The 23,711-nt window shown below is 42.9% G+C and overlaps 1 pseudogene; it reads left to right on the forward strand.

Moving 5' to 3' along the window:
* Positions 1-17,229: 17,229 nt before the first annotated feature.
* Positions 17,230-23,304, forward strand: LOC744052 (golgin subfamily A member 6-like protein 9; annotated as a pseudogene).
* The last annotated feature ends 407 nt before the right edge of the window (positions 23,305-23,711 follow it).

The raw sequence follows: 23,711 nt of genomic DNA on the forward strand, positions 1-23,711 counted from the left end.
AGTCTTGCTCTGTCACCCAGACTGGAGTGCAGTGGCATAATCTCGGCTCACTGCAGGCTCCCCCTCCCAGGTTCACACCATTCTACTGCCTCAGCCTCCCCAGTAGCTGGGACTACAGGTGCCCACCACCATGCCTGGCTAATTTTTTATATTTTTTAGTAGAGATGGGGTTTCACCATGTTAGCCACGATGGTCTCAATCTCCTGACCTCGTGATCCTCCCGCCTCAGCCTCCCAAAGTGTTGGGATTACAGGCGTGAGCCAGTGTGCCCAGCCCTTTTATATTCTTTTAAAAAGTATCGACTGTATTTTCCCATGATGTCATAGTCTATATAGAAAAATAACAATAATTATTTTCAGTTTACATGATTGTTTACCTAAAAATATCCAAAGGAACCAACTGAAAAAAACAATTTTTAAGATTACTGGTTAAAAGCTCTTTTATATAAAAATCAATAGCCTTCCTAAATGTTATTTATAATCACATAGAAGATACAGTGATGAAGTATTTTTTCAGGTATTTCAGCAAAAATTAAATACCTAGGAATAAACTTAGATGTGCAGGACTTTTATCAAGGACATGACAAAATTTTGCTGAGTGGAATGAAAGATTTGCATTCTATGTTCCTGGATGAGCAGATTTCATGTTATAAATATGTTAGTTATCACCATGTCTTCATATTAATTTGTAAATGTAATTTCTGCTGGGCACCGTGGCTCATACCTGTAATCCCAAAAGTTTGGAAAGCTGAGGCAGGTAGATGACAATTAGTTGGGTGTCTGTGGCACACACTTGTAGTTCCAAATACTTATGAGGCTGAGGTGGGGGATCACTTGAGCCTGGGAGGCAGAGGTTGCAGTGAGCCAAGATCATGCCTCTGAACTCCAGCCTAGGTGACAGAGTGAGACCCTGTCTCAAAAAAAAAAAAAAAGCAGAAAAAAAGTGTGTATGTGTGTATATATGTATGTATATACATTTCACATTTTATATATATATTTATATATAAATTGTATATATACATTTCGTATTATATATATACTTATATATAAATTGTATATATACATTTTACTTTATATATAGTGTGTATATACATATACACAAATTTCAGTACAAATTCCAGGAGATTTATTTTTGACACTTGACAAAAACGACTCTAAAGTTAGTTTAGAAGAATAAATAATAAAAATTAATAAAGTATAGACTCTTTCAACCAGATATTAAATAAAATATTGTGAACTAGCCCTGCGCCAGACAGATAAAGGCAATGGAAGTTTAGAGCCAGAGTCATGCAAATGAGAATTTATTGTAAGGAAAAGGTGGTATTTTAACTTAATACTGAAAAGAGAGATTATTCTGTAAATGGTTTTAGGATAACTATTTGAGGAAGTTTGAGTCTTAACTCCAATTTTTGTCAAAATAAGTTACAGTTGGTTTAAACACATCTATTATTAAAATTTAGAACAGAAGGATATTGGTTTGAAGATATTTTAAGAGTTAAGGCTGAGGCTGGGCACAGTGGTTCATGCCTGTAATCCCAGCACTTTGCGAGGCCAAGGTGGGAGGATTGCTTGAGCCCAGGAGTTTGAGATCAGTCTGGGCAACATAGCAAGACTCTTTCTCTCTCTCTCTCTCTCAATATAGATATACATGTAAATATACATATACAAATAGAAAATAAAAGAGTTAAGCTTTATATGGAGAGCCATGAAGATAAGAGGTAAAAATTAAAGGCTTGATGGACACATGTTTACATCTCCAGCAAGGGGGTTGATGGAAAGAATGATAGACATAGCTCCATTACTGCTACCTCCTTTTAGGAAGTTGCATCTGAACATCTAAAGATATCAGTTTTATAATAGCAGAAATGAGTTATTTTTCAGTGTCTAAAATATCACATGACATACATACATACATGCATACATACATAAGTATGTTCATAAAGTTAAATGAAGTAGGATATAAAATTGGGCCTAGTGTTTAAAAAAGTAAATATATTTACATGAAGGAGAAAACAACTCACCTCCTACTCTTACAGCCTCTGCCAGTTTATCATAGCCTAGTTTCTTGAGAGAATAAGCTACATGTCTTCACCTTTTTTCACTGAGCTCATTATGATCTGGATTCTGCCTTCATCATTGCGCTAAAATTTATCTCCTAGTTGCCAAATCCAGTGGCTCCCCTATTAGTCCCCAAATGGACCCCTCTGCAGTATTTTGATACTGTTGATTGTTCCTTTGTTGAAACATTCCTCCATTCTTAATGTCCACCAATAAAGAGTTGGTTAAATAAAAATTATAGTGTACAGTTTTATAATAGAATATTCTGTTGTTCTGTTGTGGACCAAAAAATGCGGCCAGTCTTTCCATAAGAGCATGTGCAAACTTCTAAGATATATTAGGTAAAAAAGTAAGGCATAAAGTATTGTGTATAATCTGACCCCTTTAGCATACAGTGTAAAAACATCTATGTCTGTACTTGTTTATACTTACTTTTTCCTCCCCTGGTGGATACAGGAAACTGTGAATAGTACAACACAATTAAAAAAAAAAACTGTGTGTCTTCTGCACCAGGACCTGTGATAATTGGGTATAAAAGACAAAAAAGGCATGTCCCTGTCCTCTGGGAAGGGACATGATAATCGAATGAGACTTCTATCGGATTCTTTTCTCCTGTTTTGATCTTATCACCCTGCCTTGGTCTCCTCCGATCTCTTCTTCCTTGTCCTACTTCTTTCTTCTCTTCTCATTCCGTGCTTTCTCTGAGTAATCTTTGGCTCCCATTACTTAAGTCATGACCTGTGTTGCAGGGATTCCTAAATTTGTATTCATCTCCGGAGTTTCAAACCCATATAACTGTCTGTATATCATATATGTTAGGGAATCTCACTTGGAGTGACATGGGTGTTCAAAATGATGATATTTAAATTTTCATGTATCCACCTCCTAGCACTCTATCTAGTCACATATGCCTAAACCTGAGAACTGTCTTAGCGTTCTTTTATATACAACTGTTCTCTGACACCCCCAAACTAGTAAATTTCTCAGACCTGTCCTTCTGAATGTCTCTTAATATTTGCCCTGTGATCTCAGTTTCTTCCTCCCATCCCTCAAATGCTTTGTGTGTGTGTGGGGGGGGGGTGGGGAAGAGAGTAAAATTTGGATTTTTGGTGGATCCTAATTTATGGTTCAACCTTCCTATTTCCACTTGCTTCATTGTTCACTTTGGAAAGGCTTATTCTTTGCTTCATTAACCCATTCTAATCCTTTGTCTTCTTTCTTTGTCCTTTGTAAACCTGCTTCTTTCTCTTCATCTCTTTTCTTGGTCAGAGACACCCAGAAAATTGTTCCTGACCAAGTGAAGTGAGTTGCGTTATTAGATCCCATTTGAGTCACCTTATAGATTGAAAAACATTTTAAACAATGAAAACCACACTTGTGCACATAGTTTACCTTGCTTACTTCCTTAAAGTAAATATGCTTACAACACAATTTGGACTTAAACATGGAAATTTACAGTTATTCTTTGCAGTTTCCTAGTGAATTATTATTTTTTAGACAGACACTTAAGAGCCTACTAAATATTAAGTGTTTTACAGGTTTCATTTAATCTTTACTATTCTGGGAAAGTTTTCATTTCTTTGTTTTACAGATGAGTAGACTCAAACTCAGGGAATTAGATATGATATCCAAGGTCATCTAGATTTCCAGGCTCTGTCTGCTGGATCACATTTGCTTTTGTACTTTTAACTGACTATGACAGGAACATATAATTTTATAATCCATCTGTAAGAACACTGCCTGTGCGTGGTTTTGTTTTTCTTTTTCTTTTCTTTTCTTTTTTTTTTTTTTTGGTGGCCTCATTAATGTTCTATTGTTTGAAGTTTTAAGTTTCTAAGAAAACAAGATAGCAATGAGAAATTGGACAATGTCTGGAACTTCCTTCCTCTGCCTTTATTGTTGTCATTCTGCTAGGTATCAGTTATGTGATTATACCCCAAGCCATAGTAACTTTCTTAAGCTAGAAGCTCCTGAAAATATTTAGGTTTTTTTAAATCTGTAAGCTGCACTTGAGCAGTGACAAAATTTTTATTTCCTACTGGATTGATTACAGTAGTCATAACATTATTGATGTCTTCTAAGGGCTCTTTAACATAATGCTTATTTACTGAAATGTGTTTTGTAGCTTCCTCAGCAATTGAAGTGGTTGATATGTGGACTCTGCAGATTATATAACCTTCCTAAGCACCTGGATGTTGGCATGCCAGATCAACCACTACCCATGGGTCAGGTAGAGTAAAAATTCTCTAGTGTTCAAGAGCTGAAATAAATAGTCTCAAACAAAAGTCAAACCAGGATGACTTTTTTAAATTATTCAATTTATTTAGAAGTTAGCTTTTCTGTTCCTGTTGAATTGTTTTGTTTGTCCTGTTTTAGATACTAAAAATAACCTTTTCATTCTTTGGAGCTGCTGGTATTTAGTATGACAGGCAAACAATTGCCCTTTTCCCTAACACCAGCTTTTTATTGTGAATATTCCTGGTGTCCATAAATGTTCTTGCTTCTTTCATTGTTTGTCTTTGCTCATTGAATTACCTTCACCTAGAAATGTCATCTCCTTAAGTCTGTCTATGCTTCTTAAGGACTCACCCAAATGTTATCTGCTGCAAGCAACAGAAAACTCCACTAGCTCACCACTACCCCTAACTTCTTCCTGGATTTACCTATTTAGGCATCAGCTATTGACTTTTTAGTATAATATATGAGAATTTATCTCTTATACTACCCACTTTGCCTTCCTCAGATATTATCTTTAGTGATATAAGTAATCACTAATTATCATTAGGACTTCGTGAAGCCAAGTTTTCTAGAATATTTAGGATAGGATATTTCTTTCTTTGGTGCTACTTTTTGTTTTGCAGTGTCTTCCTCATAATAGTAATTTTTAATTAAAAAAATTCTGTTGTAGCCCTTTCTGTGAGATCTCCTTCTCTTCCAAAGCCTTTGGCTCCTCTGTGCCCATTTTGGCAGGTTGTTCTTCAGGTTGGCTGTGCACATGTCATCTTCAGGTTTTTCTCATCTGCTCACCTAGAGTACATCCATTGTTTCTTGGATCCCATGTCATCTTTCTTGGTTTTTCTCTTTGTCATTTTACCTGACTGTCTCCTCAAGTAAAACCCTGAGAAAGCATAGAGTGATATATTTTCTGACCTCTAGCTTCTGAGAAAATATAATCCAGTGTTTTGGTTTTGGAGCCAGTATGAGATAGATTTGAATCTTAGTTCTACTACTTATTAGCTCTATGCCCTTGGGCTGATTCCATAATTACTCTATGCATCAATTTTCCATTTGCAAAATGGGGGAACTGGTAATAGTATTAGTACTTATGTTTCTAGGGATCTGTGAGGATTAAATGAGTTGGTACATGTAAACCATTTAGAACAATGCCTGGTGCTTAGCCCATCCCCATCACTATACACTTTTGTCATAGTCTACCCTCACACTTGATTGATAGTTTGGTTGATTATGTATTTCTAGGTTGAGGATAATTTTACCTTAGAATTTCAAAGTCTGTGCTGTCGTCTTCTAACCAGTCATGGTGGTGAAGCCTCATGTCATCCTGAGTTTCACTCATTTATGCATGACTTTCTCTCTGGAAGCTTTTAGGAGTTTGTCTTTTCCTTGGTGGCTGAAATGGCACAACATTGTACTTAGTGTGTGTCTTTTTTCATTCACTGTGCTGGGTATACCGAATGGATAGGCCTATGGATCGGCTCTTTCAAAGTTGTAATCTTGAATCTTGTCATATTTTTGTTAACTTTCTCTTTTCCACTTTATTTGTTCATTCTGAAGTGTCTGTTAATTGGATTTTAGTCCTCTTGTCCTGAGACTTGCATCTCACATTATTTCTAATTTTTTAAAAAATGTTAAGTTCTGGAATATTTTCCTTATATTTTGACTTTTAGGAAATTTTATTTGGACAGTCAACGTTAAGTTTTGTTTTGGTTATTTATTGTTGCTTAACCAATTTTCCCAAAACTTAATGGAATAAAACTACACATTTGTCTACCTGTCACTACTGTATGGGTTAACTGAGGATAGCCGGACAGTTTTTCTGCTGGTATCGTTTGGCATCTCTCACTGTGTGGTTAGATGGTGTCAGGGACTGGTCATCTGGATGCTCAGCTGCAGTGGAATGTCTGAGATGGCTTCTTCACCCACAGGTCACCTGCTTTGGTGTTTCTTCATGTGGCCTTCCTCTCTGGCCTCATCATATGTCTTCTTTTTCCCCAAGAGTTAGTCAGTACTTATTTTGGCTACTAGAAGCACAGATGTGGAGCTTCCAGGTGTTCTTAAGGCTTAGACCTGGAACAGGTCCAGCGTCATTTCTACCAAATTCTGTAAGTTAAAGTGAATCTTGGGGCCAACCTAGATTCACTGTGGGATGGGACTGTCCAAGGACGTGATGCCGGGAGGTGTGGCTCACTGGGGACCAACTCCCAAGATGAACCCTGAGTTCTAAGAACTTTTTCTTTTCTGATTATTCCTTATTCATATCCTATTTTTGTTTTATTCATGTAATATATTGACAAGTGTCTTTATGAAGTGATTTGGGTACTCTTTTGTCTTCTCCCTAGCATCTCTTTGTTCTTTAATAAATTTTTTTCTTAGTTTATTTTGGTCTTATTTTTCTTTTTAAAACCTTTCCTTAAATATCTATTCTATGTTGCTTATCATTTGTAGTCTTTTTTTTTTTTTTTTGAGACAGAGTTTCGCACTTGTTACCCAGGATGGAGTGCAATGGTGTGATCTCGGCTCACCACAACCTCTGGGTTCAAGTGATACTCCTCCCTCAGCCTCCTGAGTAGCTGGGATTACAGGCATGTGCCACCATGCCCGGCTAATTTTTGTATTTTTAGTACAGACAGGGTTTCTCCATGTTAGTCAGGCTGGTTTTGAATTCCTGACCTCAGGTGATCTGCCCACCTTGGCCTCCTAAAGTGCTGGGATTAAAGGCATGAGCCACCATGCCCAGCCTGTATTTTTTTTTAATTCCCTTTTTTGTTCATTCATATTTGAGAGAGGTACTAAAAGACTGGGAGTCTGGATGTGGTGGCTCACACCTACAATCTCAGTGCTTTGGGAGACTGACGTGGGAGGATCACTTGAGCCCAGGAGCTTAAGACTAGTTTGGGCAACATTGTGAGATCCCACCTTCACAAAAAATAAATTAAAAAAATAGCCAGGTGTGCTGACACCAACCCATAGTCCCAGCTACTTGGGAGGCTGAGGTAAGAGGATCACTTGAGCCCAGGATGTTGAGGCTGAAGTGGGCTGTGATCATCCTGCTGCTTCCTGCATTCCAGCCTGGGTGAAAGAGCAAGACCCTGTCTCAAAAACATAAATAAATAAATATATAAAAAAATAAATAAAAATAAAAAATTGGGAGTTCTTCATGGCCAAGACTTGCCAACTGATAGCTTTTAGGGGGAATGTCTGCTGATTCCTAATTGTCATCCTCTACCCCCCTATCTTATCTCCCAGTGCAATCATAAATGATGGCTGGAACTACTCCATTTCTCTGGAGGTGAAATCTACATTCTCTTCTCTGAGGTAGATATGTTTGCTTGGGTTCTGCTTAAGGAGATGGGGGAGAGCAGTGTGTTTCAGGGCCTGGAAAATGTGTTCTCTATATAGGCTTTTGGTTGATCTCTGTTTTCAGTCTTGCCTATCAGTCCCACTCTCGGGGGTACCTGGTGTCGGAGTCTAGAACCTTTCCAGGTTGCTGTGGGACAAATTAAGTTCCTTGTTATCGGTATCCCCCTAACCTCCACTTTGCTTTGCTTTGCTCCATTAATTAACCATTTTCCATTTACTGTCATTTTCTAATGGAGGTGAATTCTCTTCTGTGGGTAACTCCATTTCTTTTTTTTGTAATTATCTGTTTATATATCATTTATTCTTCACTGTATTTCTAGTGGAGCCTCAGGACAAAGAGCAGATGGTGGAAATATGTGTTCAGTGTTCAGTTTTTTTCTGTAAGACATCTGCAACTTGTGTTTTTCACTGAATATCACGTGGACTTAATGCATATAGAGCTACCTTGTTTTTCATGATTGTGCCTACAATTCTATGGAGAAATATAATTTGTGAATTACCTGATTAAATTTTCCTAATTTTGAATCATCCTTGCATTCCTATAATAAACACTGTTAGAATGGCTATGGTAATATTTTATTTTTGCATTTTTATTTCTATATTAAATAAGATTATAGTTTTGTTTGTTTCCTTTCAGTTTCGTATTTCATTTCAGTATCAACGGTGTGCAGGGCTAACTCGGGAAGCTTTACATCTTTTTTCTAAGACCTAGGATGTAGATCTAGTTTACACAGTAGTTTTCAACTGCAGGAATATTTTGCCTCCCATGGGACATTTGGAAATATCTGGAGACATTTGTGTGGTCACAACTGGTCACGGTCAGGAGGTCTTATTGGCATTCCGTGGGTAGAGGGGATGTTACTAAATGTCCCACAACACACCAGGAGAACCCTCACAAAGAATTGTCTGGCCCAAGGTATCAATATTGCTGAGGCTGACAAACCCTGGTTTAAATAAATGTCCAATTTGGAGGATGAGTCTTTGTCTTTTTCCTTTTTCTGTGTGTATTGGTCTCCAGATTTTCCATTTCTTCAGTTAGTTTTCGTAACTGTAGATTCCTAAAAGAAATGAACACTTCTCCCATACTTCTAAGGTGTTGTAAAGATGTGTAAAGTTTTCACATTTTGCAACATATTCACATGTGGCTATATGCCCTTTTCTCTTCAAAGGTTTCTTTATCTCAATCAATTATCAGAGGTGTGACTGTTTTATTATCTTAGTCTTTTGAAAGAATCCTCCCTTAGTTTTATTTTTTAAATTTAGTGAGTTTGTTTGTCACATTTTCCTTATGTCTTAATGATTTCCCCTTTTTGTTTATTTTGCTTTTTCTAGTTTAGTGGATCAATGTAATTTAAATTGCCTTTTAAACAAACCTGTAATGGTATACATTTCCTTTGGGTGCTGTTTGACTTTAGTGCACAGGTTTTTTTTTATTTATTTTTTATTATACTTTAAGTTTTAGGGTACATATGCACAACGTGCAGGTTTGTTACATATGTATAGGTGTGTAATTTTGATGTGCTGCACCCATTAACTCTTCATTTAAAATTAGGTATATCTCCTAATGCTATCCCTCTCCACTCCCCCCACCCCACAACAGGCCCCAGTGTATGATGTTCCCCTTCCTGTGTCCATGTGTTCTCATTGTTCAATTCCCACCTATGAGTGACAACATGCGGTGTTTGGTTTTTTGTCCTTGTGATAGTTTGCTGAGAATGATGCTTCCTAACTTCATCCATGTCCCTACAAAGGACATGAACTCATCATTTTTTATGGCTGCATAGTATTCCATGGTGTGTATGTGCCACATTTTCTTAATCCACTCTATCATTTTTGGACATTTGAGTTGGCTCCAGGTCTTTGCTATCATGAATAGCGCCGCAATAAACATACGTGTGCATGTGTCTTTATAGCAGCATGTTTTATAATCCTTTAGGTATATACCCAGTAATGGGATTGCTGGGTCAAATGGTATTTCTAGTTCTAGATCCCTGAGGAATCACCACACTGACTTCCACAATGGTTGAACTAGTTTACAGCCCCATCAACAATGTAAAAGCATTCCTATTTCTCCAAATCCTCTCCAGCACCTGTTGTTTCCTGACTTTTTAATGATTGCCATTCTAACTGGTGTGAGATGGTATTTCATTGTGGTTTTGATTTGCATTTCTCTGATGGCCAGTGATGACGAGCATTTTTTCATGTGTCTTTTGGCTGTATAAATGTCTTGTTTTGAGAAGTGTCTGTTCAAATCCTTTGCCCACTTGTTGATGGGGTTGTTTGTTTGTTTCTTATAAATTTATTTGTGTTCTTTGTAGATTCTGGATATTAGCCCTTTGTCAGATGAGTAGATTGCAAAAATTTTCTCCCATTCTGTAGGTTGCCTGTTCACTCTGATGGTATTTTGTTTTGCTGTGCAGAAGCTCTTTAGTTTAATTAGATCCCATTTGTCAATTTTGGCTTTTGTTACCATTGCTTTTGTTGTTTTAGACATGAAGCCCTTGCCCATGCCTATGCCCTGAATGGTATTGCCTAGGTTTTCTTCTAGGGTTTTTATGGTTTTAGGTCTAACATTTAAGTCTTTAATCCAACTTGAATTAATTTTTGTCTAAGGTATAAGGAAGGGATCCAGTTTCAGCTTTCTACATATGGCTAGCCAGTTTTCCCAGCACCATTTATTAAATAGGGAATCCTTTCCCCATTTATTGTTTTTGTCAAGTTTGTCAAAGATCAGATAGTTGTAGATGAGTGGCATTATTTCTGAGGGCTTCATTCTGTTCCATTGGTCTATATCTCTGTTTTGGTACCAGTACCATGCTGTTTTGGTTACTGTAGCCTTGTAGTATAGTTTGAAGTCACATAGCGTGATGCCTCCAGCTTTGTTCTTTTGGCTTAGGATTGACTTGGCGATGTGGGCTCTTTTTTGGTTCTGTATGAACTTTAAAGTAGTTTTTTCCAATTCTGTGGAGAAAGTCATTGGTAGCTTTATGGGGATGGCATTGAATCTATAAATTACCTTGGGCAGTATGGCCATTTTCACGATATTGATTCTTCTTACCCATGAGCATGGAATGTTCTTCCATTTGTTTGTATCCTCTTTTACTTCATTGAGCAGTGGTTTGTAGTTCTCCTTGAAGAGGTCCTTCACATCCCTTGTAAGTTGGATTCCTAGGTATTTTATTCTCTTTGAAGCAATTGTGAATGGGAGTTCACTCATGATTTGGCTCTCTGTCTTTTATTGGTGTATAAGAATGCTTGTGTTTTTTGCACATTGGTTTTGTATCCGGAGACTTTGCTGAAGTTGCCTATCAGCTTAAGGAGATTTTGGGCTGAGATGATGGGATTTTATTTTATTTTATTTTATTTTATTTTATTTTATTATTATACTTTATATTTAGGGTACACGTGCACAATGTGCAGGTTACATATGCATACATGTGCCATGCTGGTGTGCTGCACCCATTAACTCGTCATTTAGCATTAGGTATAGCTGCTAAAGCTATCCCTCCCCCGTAACCCCACCCCACAACAGTTCCCGGAGCATAATGTTCCCCTTCCTGTGACCATGTGTTCTCATTGTTCAATTCGCACCCATAAGTGAGAATATGTGGTGTTTGGTTTTTAGTTCTTGTGATAGTTTACTGAGAATGATGATTTCCAATTTCATCCATGTCCCTACAAAGGACATGAACTCATCATTTCTTATGGCTGCATAGTATTCCATGGTGTATATGTGCCACATTTTCTTAATCCAGTCTATCATTGTTGGACATTTGGGTTGGTTCCAAGTCTTTGCTATTGTGAATAGTGCCGCAATAAACATACGTGTGCATGTGTCTTTATAGCAGCATGATTTATAGGCCTTTGAGTATATACCCAGTAATGGGATGGCTGGATCAAATGGTATTTCTAATTCTAGATCCCTGAGGAATCGCCACACTGACTTCCACAAGGGTTGAACTAGTTGACAGTCCCACCAACAGTGTAAAAGTGTTCCTATTTCTCCACATCCTCTCCAGCACCTGTTCTTTCCTGACTTTTTAATGATTGCCATTCTAACTGGTGTGAGATGGTATCTCATTGTGGTTTTGATTTCATGTCTCTGATGGCCAGTGATGATGAGCATTTTTTCATGTTTTTTTTGGCTGCATAAATGTCTTCTTTTGAGAAGTGTCTGTTGATGTCCTTTGCCCACTTTTTGATGGGGTTGTTTGTTTTCTTCTTGTAAACTAGTTTGAATTCTTATACATACATTTTAATGGGCTTGAGCAAATATTATTGGACTGAATTCATAGAAGTAGAATTTCTGGAGGAAAATAATTTTTAGGGTTTTTAATAGAAATTTTCAAATCATTCTCCAGGAAAAGTGACTCAGGTTATACTCCCACCAACAAGGACAGAGCTCCAGGTTCCCCTTTCCATTTGTCATCTTTCCTGACTTTATACAGAAAATCTCATTGTTTTCATGACATTTCTTTGATTTCTTGTGCTTTTGAATCTTTGTATATGCCATTGGCCATTTTTATTCCTATGAGAAGTGCCAGTTTCTCCATTGCCCATTTCAGTTGAAAATCATTTGTTTTTGTTTTTTTTTCTCAGTAATTTTAAAGATTTCTTTATAGGCTAAGGATACAAGCCTTTTATCTGTCATTGAGGTGACAAAACTTTCACCCAGTAAGTAATTTGTCATTTCATTTTTTCTTCCTTCTTTTATTTTTCCTTTCCTTTCCCTTTCTTTCTCTTTTTCTTTTCCTTGTTTCTTTCTTCTTCTTCCTTCCTTACTTTCCTTTTCTTTCTTGCTTTCCATTCTTCCTTTCTTTTCTTTTCTCTCCATCCCTCTCTTTCTCTTTCTTTCTTTCCTCTTTCTTTTTCTTTCTTTCCCTCTCTTCCTTCCTTTCCTTTCTTTCTCTTTCTTTGTTCCCTTCCTCCTTCCTTCCTTTTTTTCTCTTTCTTTCACTAGCCAAGCTCCAATGTCACATTTCACTTAATTTTTATCCTGCCAAATTTGAAGCCTCTTAACTTAGTGATTTTAGTGTAAAACAGGAGCAGGAGAAAATGTAATTATCTAAGTCTCGCTCTGTCACCCAGGCTGGAGTGCAGTGCCATAATCATAGCTACTGCAGCCTCCAAATCTTGGCCTCAAGCAATTTCCCACCTCAGCCTTCCAGGTAGCTAGGACTACAGCTGTGTGCCACCACACCTAGCTAATGTTTAAAAATTTTTGTGGAGATGTGAATTTGCTATGCTGCCCAGGCTAGTCTTGAACTCCTGACTTCAAGTAATCCTCCCACCTCGGCTTGCCAAAGTGCTGGGATTGCAGGCGTGAGCTCCTGCTCCTGGCCAAGAGTTTAGTTTTGTTTGCTAGTGGTGTTCTTGGTATCTTTCCATATTTGAGGCTTTGGGCTAGTGCTGAAGTATTACACTCACCATCCGAGGTCTACAGGACTTTTGGTTTATATTGAACTGATGGAACTGTTTAGTTCTGCATCTTTGCAGGTACACAGAATGTGCCTACCAGGAATCTGCTTTATATCCATTGAAAGCAAGAAATAATACAGTAAAACTTTGCCTGGCTAGAGGCTTTGAAAGAATGGCATATTCTGGTTTAATTCTATTAACTTGGAAGTATGAAGGTTAAAAAAATTCAAAACTTAAATTTCCTGTTGAATACAATTTGAAAATATGGCCAATGATTCCACTTTTCTTCTCTAGTAAGGTTGGACATTCTGATCTACTTGGTGTTTTATTATAGAACTGCTAGTGTGCTTGAGTCTTACATTGTGAAGATACTTTTTTAAAACTTGAGATGCAAGAGGATGAAAATGGTTTTGTAGGAGATCAGGCTGGATGAGAACGGACACTTGTAAACATACTTTTTAGACTAAATCTCTGATTGCCGCTTGTTTTCTTATGGAACTCATAAAAGTAAAACACATTGGATGGAGGGTGGGAGTAGGAAGGAAATTCTCATCTTTTAATTGCATGTCATTGTTTCATAACAAGGCAGAACATATGGCAACCCTGGCTTTGGACCTACAGAATTAAACACATTTTACTAACTGCTGTATGCCAGAGGTTCTTGAACACCTGGAGGGATTACTGCAGCACAGATTGCTGAACCCTACTCCAGAGTTTCTGATTCACCAGGTCCAGGGTGGGGCCTGATAATTTGCACTTACAAAAAGGTCTCAGGTGCTGCTGGTGCTGCTAGTCCATAGACTACATTTTGAGAACCACTCTTGTCTATTAAGTGTAAATTGTAGAACTCTAGAAAAAAGCTTAGTTTGGTCTGGGATAAGAAGCACACAGGTTATGGAGAAAATCATGAAAGATTCAACCCTTGATCACAGCCTAGTGTGGATTTCAGGTAACAAGCAATACACAGTGACATAACACAATTCTTGCTTTTCATGATTGCAAGTCATAGCCAGGTATCAAGTGAGAAATTCAGTTTCATTTGCAAGGCTTAGAGAGGCCAGGTCATTCTAGAAAAATGGGCCTTGTATTTGTTTTAAACCAGTAAAGAGCTTTAATTGCTTATTAAATTGAAAGCTTTGTGTTCTTACTTATTTTGTATTTTATTTTATTTTATTTCTTTTGAGATGGAGTCTTGCTCTGTCACCCAGGCTGGAGTGCAGTGGCATGAGCTTGGCTCGCTGCAACCTCCATTTCCTGGGTTCAAGTAATTCTCCTGCCTCAGCCTCCCAAATATCTGGGATTACAGGCACCCACCACCACGCCTGGCTAGCTTTTGTATTTTTAGTAGAGATAGGGTTTCTTTGTATTGGCCAGGCTGGTCTCGAACTCCTGATCTCAGGCAATCCACCCACCTCGGCCTCCCAAAGTGATGGCATTACAGGCATGAGCCACCCCACCTGGCCCAAAAACTTTGTGTTTTTAAAGATATTAGACATGTTTCTTGTTCTAAAAAAAATCTTAACAATAATGTAGGAGGATAAGACAAACTTTTTCCAAAAAAGAGAAATCACTGTGATTATTTTATCCTCCTGGAATGTTGGATACTATAGTCCGCTTCATTAATCATCAAGCATGCTATGGATTTTCCATTTTTATATGATCTACATCTCAAAAGGTAAAATGTACCAGGTCATGGCCCCCAACACAGCCACAGATCCCCTGTGATGACAAGACCGGTGCCAGAGTCCATACCACTCCTGAGGCATACCAGACTGGGCCCCCCAACCCCAGCACCTCTGGGCTCCCCCCACCAAAGTCTTCTCAGTCAGCCCCACCCCTTCAGCAAACTGCTCAGTCCTTGCCCTTGCCAATCACCACAGGGTGACTTTGGGAGGGTGACTCCTGGGGCTCCTTGCTCCATACTTGGCCCTCACCTTCTGCTGCCCCAAGCCCAACCTCCCTGGGCTCTTTGGGCTTGTGTCTCCCAGGACCTGGGTCCCCCAGCCCCAGGCCCTGCCCTCGCCAGTCATCCCTGGGTGACTTTGGGCTGGTGACTCCTGGGGCTCCCTACTGCAGACTCTGCCCTCCCCTCCTGCTGTCCCAAGCTCGACCTCCCTGGGCTTCTTGGGCTGGTGTCTCCGAGGACCTGGGTCAAAACCCTGTATTTCCCTCCCCCATCATGGAGCGGCAACTCTGGCATCGCACTGATGTCCCCTCCCCTGGGAGGAGTGGAATGCAGTGATGTCACAGTGCCCCTAGGAACTGTCATTACTGCTGCAAGACCGGCCTTTGATCTTACAACCCAGTCTCCTAAGTTTTCTCACCCCATTTCTGGTTCCTCTGGTTGCAGCACAAATTTCCAGCTGGAAGGGGAGTGGAGACTATGGGATGTATGAGCAAGAAGTTTCAGGCTGCCTTACTCCCTTAACAATGTCTAATTGACAGTGGGAAAAGCTTACACTTCCCCTGTGAACTCAAAATGTTGACAGTATCTCTGGGTGGCAATGGGAGAATGGGTTTGGTTTGGTTATCTCCCAGGCTTCTACTTTCCAGAGAGACTTTGACATCTTTTTCTGAGTTCTCCACAGTTCTGGGACCAGACTGCCCTTCAGTCAGTGGTCTCTGAGTGAGATTTGCCCATCTTCTGTGGAATAGATCTTGGGAAACTGAACTTGACAGCTTGAATCTTCTCATATCATCTCAACCTGGGGTACTTTGAGTGCAACAGGATAAATGTGGGACATCTTTCTGAAGCATCATTTTCCCTTGATTCTCTTGAGAAAAAATATTAATGTTCTTTTTTTTTAAATTTTATTATTATACTTTAAGTTTTAGGGTACATGTGCGCAATGTGCAGGTTAGTTACATATGTATACATGTGCCATGCTGGTGTGCTGCACTCATTAAGTCGTCATTTAGCATTAGGTATATCTCCTAGTGCTATCCCTCCACCCTCCCCCCACCTCACAACAGTCCCCAGTGTGTGATGTTCCCCTTCCTGTGCCCATGTGTTCTCATCATTCAATTCCCACCTATGAGTGAGAATATACAGTGTTTGGTTTTTTGTTCTTGCAATAGTTTACTGAGAATAATGATTTCCAATTTCATCCATGTCCCTACAAAGGACATGAACTCATCATTTTTTATGGCTGCATAGTATTCCGTGGTGTATATGTGCCACATTTTCTCAATCCAGTCTATCATTGTTGGACGTTGGGTTGGTTCTCAGTCTTTGCTATTGTGAATTGTGCTGAAGTAAACATACTTCTGCATGTGTCTTTATAGCAGCATGATTTATAGTCCTTTGCATATATACCCAGTAATGGGATGGCTGGGTCAAATGGTATTTCTAGTTCTAGATCCCTGAGGAATCGCCACACTGACATCCACAATGGTTGAACTAGTTTACAGTCCCACCAACAGTGTAAAAGTGTTCTCATTTCTCCACATCCTCTCCAGCACCTGTTGTTTCCTGACTTTTTAATGATTGCCATTCTAACTGGTGTGAGATGGTATTTCATTGTGGTTTTGATTTGCATTTCTCTGATGGCCAGTGATGGTGAGCATTTTTGCATGTGTTTTTTGGCAGCATAAATGTCTTCTTTTGAGAAGTGTCTATTCATGTCCTTCACCCATTTTTTTGATGGGGTTGTTTTTTTCTTGTAAATTTGTTTGAGTTCATTGTAGAGTCTGGATATTAGCCCTTTGTCAGATGAGTAGGTTGCAAAAATTTTCTCCCATTTTGTAGGTTGCCTGTTCACTCTGATGGTAGTTTCTTTTGCTGTGCTGAAGCTCTTTCATTTAATTAGATCCCATTTGTCAATTTTGGCTTTTGTTGCCATTGCTTTTGCCTCATTTGAGAGAGAAGTCTGATATACGCTTGGAAACCTATGTGTCTATCATCCCCAAGAACATTAATGTTTATTGAGAGTTTAATAAACATTAATGTCCTTAGGGATGATAGACACATAGGTTTCCAAGCGTATACCAGACTTCGCTCTGAAATGAGGCTTGGGTTGTCCTCTTTCTGATAAATTCCCGGATTTAATAGAAAAGCTGCCTTCTGCCATGAGGACACATTGATATGAAAGTGTGAGAGGTACTGGTGCGCTTCTTCACGCTAGCAGGCCAGTGAGGATGTATGACTCTAAACCACATGGCCTACAGTTCCTGCCTGCTTCATGTTTACTTTTCTACCTCTGCCCCTGGTTTTGGTCCCTGGAAGCTGCTGATTCATGGCAAAACCCCAGAGCTTGGAGTCAGAGGACTGAGTTTAAGTTCCAGTATTGCCTTTTTCTTTCCTTCTTTTTTTTTTTTCTATCCATGATATCAATCCCTCTCAGTCACTAAATGATTGTGACAACACCTTGTACAGTTGTTGGTGGCATTAAACCAGATGGTATATAAGAGTATTTTGTCAAAACTGTAAAGGAGGATGTGGCTGTAGGGGCTGATTGTTCTCATGAGTGTTGCTGCTCTTCTTTCCCACAGTTAAAAGAATATTGGCAGAGGAAGAGCCCTGGCATTGCAAAAGGAGCTAACAGGAAAAAGAAATTCAATGGCAGTAGCCCTGACACAGCCACTTCTGGTGGTTACCACTCACCTGGGGATGTGAGTCTTGGCTGGCCAGGGTCCTGGGGACAGGGGACCTAAGGGGCAGTAGAGGGTAATTTTTAAGATTGTAGGTGGACTATTTGGTACTGGTTAAGAATTCTGGGTTTGAATCCTGCCTCTCCGTCTGCTAAAGATTGATTAGGGATTGATTAGCACATGATTTAGGGCAAGTTGCTTGAGGTCTTTGGGTCTCTCTTTTCACATCTGCATAATAGAGGTGGTATTTTTCACTTCCATTTGTGAAGTTTAAATGAGATTTGTTATTGTTGCTTATATATGAATCCTTAGTACATGGCCTGCTGCAAACACCCAGGACACCCAGGAAATGGTCGTTGTTTGATTTTCCTCATTCCCAGTCTCAAGGGGAAGCCAGGTAATGAGAAGAGACACTTGCCATCAGGCTGTCCCTTTAGGAGTCACTGAAAGGGCCCCAGGGTGGGATGGTGGGGAGATAAGAACCATGAGAGAAGTTGGCACAAAGGAGTTATGGGACAAAGGGTCCAAGATAGGCAGAAAAGAAGCTTTTGCCAGTTGATGGGGAAGAAAGGAAGTCAGAGGGCTTAGACAGTGAGGGGGGACAGAACATCTCCATGTGCACTCTCATCTCTTGCAGTCAGCAACAGGTATCTACGGGGAGGGCCATGCATCATCTGCTACCCTGGAGGATCTGGAGGTAAGAGGCCCTGGGCTGAGGTGCAGTGACCCTGCAGGCCAGCCCTCCAACCTCCTCCCACAGCAGGGGCTTGTTGCCCCTCTGCCAGCTGAGACAACCCACACCCCCCACCAGCCCTAATGATTGTTCTCTCTACCCCTCCCCACAATCTTCCTCCAACTCCTCCTCTCTGCATGCACCTCAGAGCCAGTACCAAGAACTAGCAGTAGCCCTGGATTCAAGCTCTGCAATAATCAGTCAACTCAGTGAAAACATCAATTCACTGGTAAGAGTCCAGTGGGGTCCCTTGATTCCAGCCTGTGAATCCTGGACTCCAGTTTCCCCTTGGGGCCCTGAAGAAAGGGGCTAGGAGCTCCTGATGCCAAGGGCAAATGGGGAGCTGGGGCACCCAGGTCTCACCTGGAGGGACCCCAGAGCACAGAACATGCAGCATGGCTCTTATGCACTGCCCTTTTTGCTGACTCTCTCTTCTCCAGACACCCCTGCTCTAGTTGTTGCCACACATGCCCTGGGGTTGTCATCTCTCAGGGAAGCACTAGCCTGACTGGTTGTCAGAGGCCCGTATTTCTGCCCTGCCTCAGTCCCTAATTTGCTTTTTGGGTCTGGACAAGCCATCGCTCCTCCTTAGGCTCGTGTTTCTGGAGGAGGTAGAGAGTATCAAAGGTCACTGTTAGCTCTGAGATTTAAAGGCCCCTAGAATGGAAACCTCAGGGCCAAGGGCTCCTGTCTGTCCTCTGCTGTCTTATATCTCTGCTATGAAGAACTGTACGTGCTCAGTAAATGTTTGTTGAATGAATGCACCTTTCTCAATCACAAGGTGGCAGAAGGGGGGTGAGACTTTCTCAAACTCTGTCTCTAGAGGTTCAGCAGCCCCTCTCCTGGGCCCTTTCCCCTCTGTGCTTTGGGCAGGTTCACACATTGAAAGAGGGGAAGCAGCATGAGATACATTGGGTACAGAAGCTTGGGAGGAACTTTTTCAAACTCAAAAACCAGATGGGTAAGATGGGACTGGCATGACCTAGGAGCAGGATTGGCATCAGAGGGCTGTGAGGGTGACTTAGAATGCCCCAGGGAGGAGGGTGGATTGAAGGGCTTTGAGGCAGAGGGAAAGAGGTCTGTGCCAGGAGATGGCAAGTCTTGTCATCTCCATGAGCCTCAGTGTCCGCATCAGTAAAGAGGGAGGAGTGCCCATTGTCAGCCACCCACAGTGCTCTCTATCTGAAAGTGACTTGGAAGATTGGCTGCCATCCGGGTGTGAGGAGTCATTAGCAGTGAGGCCAAGTTTGGGAAGCCTGAGAGGAGGAGCTGTCCACCAAAGGGAGGATTTTTTTTTTTTTTGAGAATCCAGAGGCCCTTGTTGTCTGCTTCCTTTCTCAGCTGAACCCCTGGCCTCAGAGCCCCCAGCACGGCCCTCTGAGGTGGAGCAGCTACAAGATGAGACCAACCACCTAAAGAAGGAGCTGGAGAGTGTGGGAAGACAGCTCCAGGCCGAGGTGGAAAACAATCAGATGTTGAGTCTCCTGAACAGGAGACAGGAGGAGAGGCTGCAGGAACAGGAGAGGCTGCTGGACAAGGGGGAGGAGCTGCTGGAATAGGAGAGGCTTCAGGAGCAAGATGAGAGGCTGTGGCAGCAGGAGACTCTGCGGGAGCTGGAGAGGATGCTGGAGCTGGAGTGGGAAGCCCTCTACAAGCAGCGGGCCAAGCCCCACAGCAGCTTCGAGGAGCTGGTGCGTTGCCCCACCTGGGGAGGCTGCCCTCTTCCCTAGCCCTCAAGGCCTTTGTTTCCCCACCTGTAAAATGGGGCATTGTAGCCTTCACATGAAATGGTACTTCTAAAGGCACCTGTGAGCCAGAGCCCTGCTCTGATGGCTGTGGGAGAGGGGATGATTTTTCTAACCTGCCTCCACCCTTCCTGGTGCCATGGGAGGCAGACACCAAGTTCTGGGGTCTCCAGTTTTAGTGGGTGGCCACTGATTGCTTCTCTCTGTCCAGAATAATGAGAACAAGAGTGCGCTGCAGTTGGAGTGGCAAGTAAAGGAGCTGAAGCTTCGTGAGCTGAAAGAGACGGTAACCTCTGACCCATCCAATAATGGCTGGGAGGCAGTCACCAGCCTCTGGGAAGGGGATGTGCCAGGCCAGAGGCAGCTGCAGCCTGAGGGCAGGTGACCCCAGCACCCTCCAGGGCAGTCCTATGCCTGTTTCTGCTTCCGGCCCTGTGACGTTTAGAGGTGGGTAGCCCTGGGCTCCTCCCAGGTCTGGACATCATCATCCCAGCTAGAGGCATGGAGCCCTCCAATCACAGAGGAAGAGACAGTGGTATAAGAGGCTCCTTGGTGGGGTGTGGTGGCTCACGCCTGTAATCCCAGCACTTTGGGAGGCTGAGGTGGGACAATCACTTTTGGTCAGGAATTTGAGATCAGCGTGGCCAACATGGCAAAACCTCATCTCTACTAAAATTAAAAAAAAATAATAATAATTAGTCGGGCCTGGTGGTGCATGCCTGTAATCCCAGCTACTCAGGAGGCTGAGACACCAGAATCACTTGAGCCCGGGAGGTGAAGATTGCAGTGAGCTGAGATTTCACCACTGCATTCTAGCCTGAGACACAGAGTGACACTGTCTCAAAACAAAACAAAACAGAAAAACAAGACTCCTTAGATTGAAAGTGGATTGCGGCCTCGGTTCCACTGGTCATAATTCAACTACTTTGCATCTCTAAGTCTCTGTTTAACTTCAAAAGGAAGTTAGCCTTTTCCTTGTGGAGGTGCTGAGGATTAAATGAGATGATACCTGGAAACATTAGGTATGTGCCACACTTAGCAGATGGTGGTTGGCTCCCCCTGCTTTTCCACCAGTCTGTTGCCTACAGTTTAAATGCTGGGAAAAAGGACATGAGATTTGAGGCTGTGGAAGGAGGCATGGGGTTCTAGGCAAAGGAGGCAGTCTCGTAGGCCTGGAGCAAGGGGCCAGGGGACTGAGCAGGCCACAGAGCCCCACAGTGTCCTTGCTACCCTATTAATGGGCCAGGAATCTGGAAGCCAGCCACCACATGCCCTCATGCCCAGGGTCTTCCTGCACATGAAGCTGAAGAGCCAAGAGGCTCAGAGTCCACAGCAGCAGCAAGACCAGTACCTGTGTCACCTGCAGCAGTTCGTGGTCGCTTAGTAGCAGGTGGCTGCTTATCAGCAGCTGGCCTCTGAGAAGGAGGCGCTGCACAGGCAGTTACTGCTGCAGACCTGGCTCATGGACCAGCTGCAGCAGGAGGAAGCTCAGGGCAAAGCAGTGGCTAAGATGGCCTGCCAAAAGTTGCAGGAGACCCAGGGGAGGGAGTTGTTGAGGACAGGGCTCCAAGAGGGACAACCTGGCAACCTCTGTACCTTCTCACCCTCTTTCCTTGCCCCTTAGGAGAACCTGGAAGCTACCATGCAGCAGAAACAGCAGCTAAAGCCCAGTTGAGCCTCATGGTTCTCCCTGGGGAAGGTATGGGAGACCACTCAGAGGAAGAGGAGAGAGCCCCAGGAGGAAAGGGGGACTGTTAGCAGCGTAGGATTGAGGAGTTGGAAGAGACCTTTAAGACAGCTGGTCATTATGCCAACCGGGTGTCCGTACTAAGTTCGGTATCAGTATGGTGACCTCCTGGGAACGGGGCTATCGGGTTGCCTAAGGATGGGAGAACTGGCCCAGGTCAGAAAGGGAGCAGGTCAGAATTCCTGCACCAGTCGGTAGTGGGACTGTGCCTGGGCAATATAGCAAGATTTTGGTTCTTAAAAATAAAGAACAGCGCATTCCCTCTGGGGAGGGGCTGGCGCAAGGTTACACAGTGAGTGTGGGGGCAGAGATGGGCCCACTGTACCTCCCTTGTTGGGTTGTCTGAGGACCCCTCTGGCCACCCCCCACAGGATATGGAGGAGGACATCTGGACAATGAGGAGCAGGCACCTCGGCCCATGCTGAACATCCCAGGGGACCCGGAGAGCCGGGAGGCCATGGTGAGCCTGACTTTCCCTGCCCCTACTTTGCCACCTTCCTCTGTAGTCCCTCCAAAACCCCCTTATGTTCTTGGTTTCCCTGCCTTCTGACTTCTGTGGACTTTCTCTCCTTCTGGGAGCCAGTGGTCAGACACCATTTCACCTGTGACCAACAGGTGCACTCTGTGAGGCCCGAAAGGAAGGGGCTGTGCTCCATCTCCCTGCCCTGGTTGTTATGTGTATACCCCTACAAAAATACTCACCTCTTGTCTTCAGGTGGCATTTTTCAACTCCGCTGGAGCCAGTGCCCAGGAGGAGCAAAGCGTGTGCTGCCAGCCCCTGGCTCACCCAGTGGCCTCGTCCCAGAAAAAGCCAGAGGCAGCGGCCCCAGCCCCAGAGACTGGGGGTGAATCAGTGTGTGGGGACACCCACTGGGCCCTGCAGGAGGCCATGGAGAAGCTGCAGGTGAGTAGTCCTGGCATGGGCCAACAAGGGTGGGGTCGGGACAAGGCAGGTGACTCCTGACATATGACCCCATTATTTTGGCTCCACAGCAACTTTATGGAAGGAGAAGGTGGACCTGAAGGAGCCGGTGGAGAAACTAGAGCTTCAATTCGTCCACCTCTCAGGACAGACAGACACCATGAGTAAACGAGAGGCCAGGGCATGGCAGGGGGAGCTGCAGGGCCATCCGAGGGGCCCCAGCATCTGAGCCGTGTCCTCCTGCAGGAAAGTACATCAGCCAGGGGGCAGTGCCAAAGACGCAGCACTGGGAGAGGAGGACATCGTCAGGCTGGCCCAGGACCAGGAGGAGATGAAGGTAGGGTGTGCAACATCTCTGTGGGGGTGGGAGTGAATGTGGGTGCTGGCACCGGCATGGCAGCTAACACCCCTTCCTCCAGGTGAACCTGCTGGAGCTGCAGGGGCAGGTGTTGCAGCTTGTGGGCGACCACAACGAGCGGCATGGCAAATTCTGACCATTGTCCAGAACATTGCTGATAAGCCCGATCTAGGAGCCCCAATCGCCCAGGAGCTTGGGTGTGCTGACAAGCAGGGTGGTGAGTAGAGCCCTCAGGCGGGGTAGGCAGGCAGGAACCGGGGAGGCTCGCACTGTGCTCAGATTCCCACTCCCCTCCCTCTCTCTGAAGATCTTTGTGAGGTGAGCCTCACTGATAGCATGGAGGCTGCACCAGGAGAGGACAGGGAGGGTGCTGTCACAGCACCCAGGCAGTCCACCCACAGTTCAGACCAATGCTCAACCTCCTCAGGGTTCCCTCCTCTCTGGTCACCATCTTCCAACCCACTGGCCCAGGGCCACCTCTTGCTTGGGGAGCCCCACCCAACAGCCACCAAGCCTGACAGAAGGAACACTGCTTGAACCAAA

Source organism: Pan troglodytes, chromosome Y, assembly GCF_028858775.2.
Source record: "Pan troglodytes isolate AG18354 chromosome Y, NHGRI_mPanTro3-v2.0_pri, whole genome shotgun sequence".
Classification (NCBI taxonomy): domain Eukaryota; kingdom Metazoa; phylum Chordata; class Mammalia; order Primates; family Hominidae; genus Pan; species Pan troglodytes.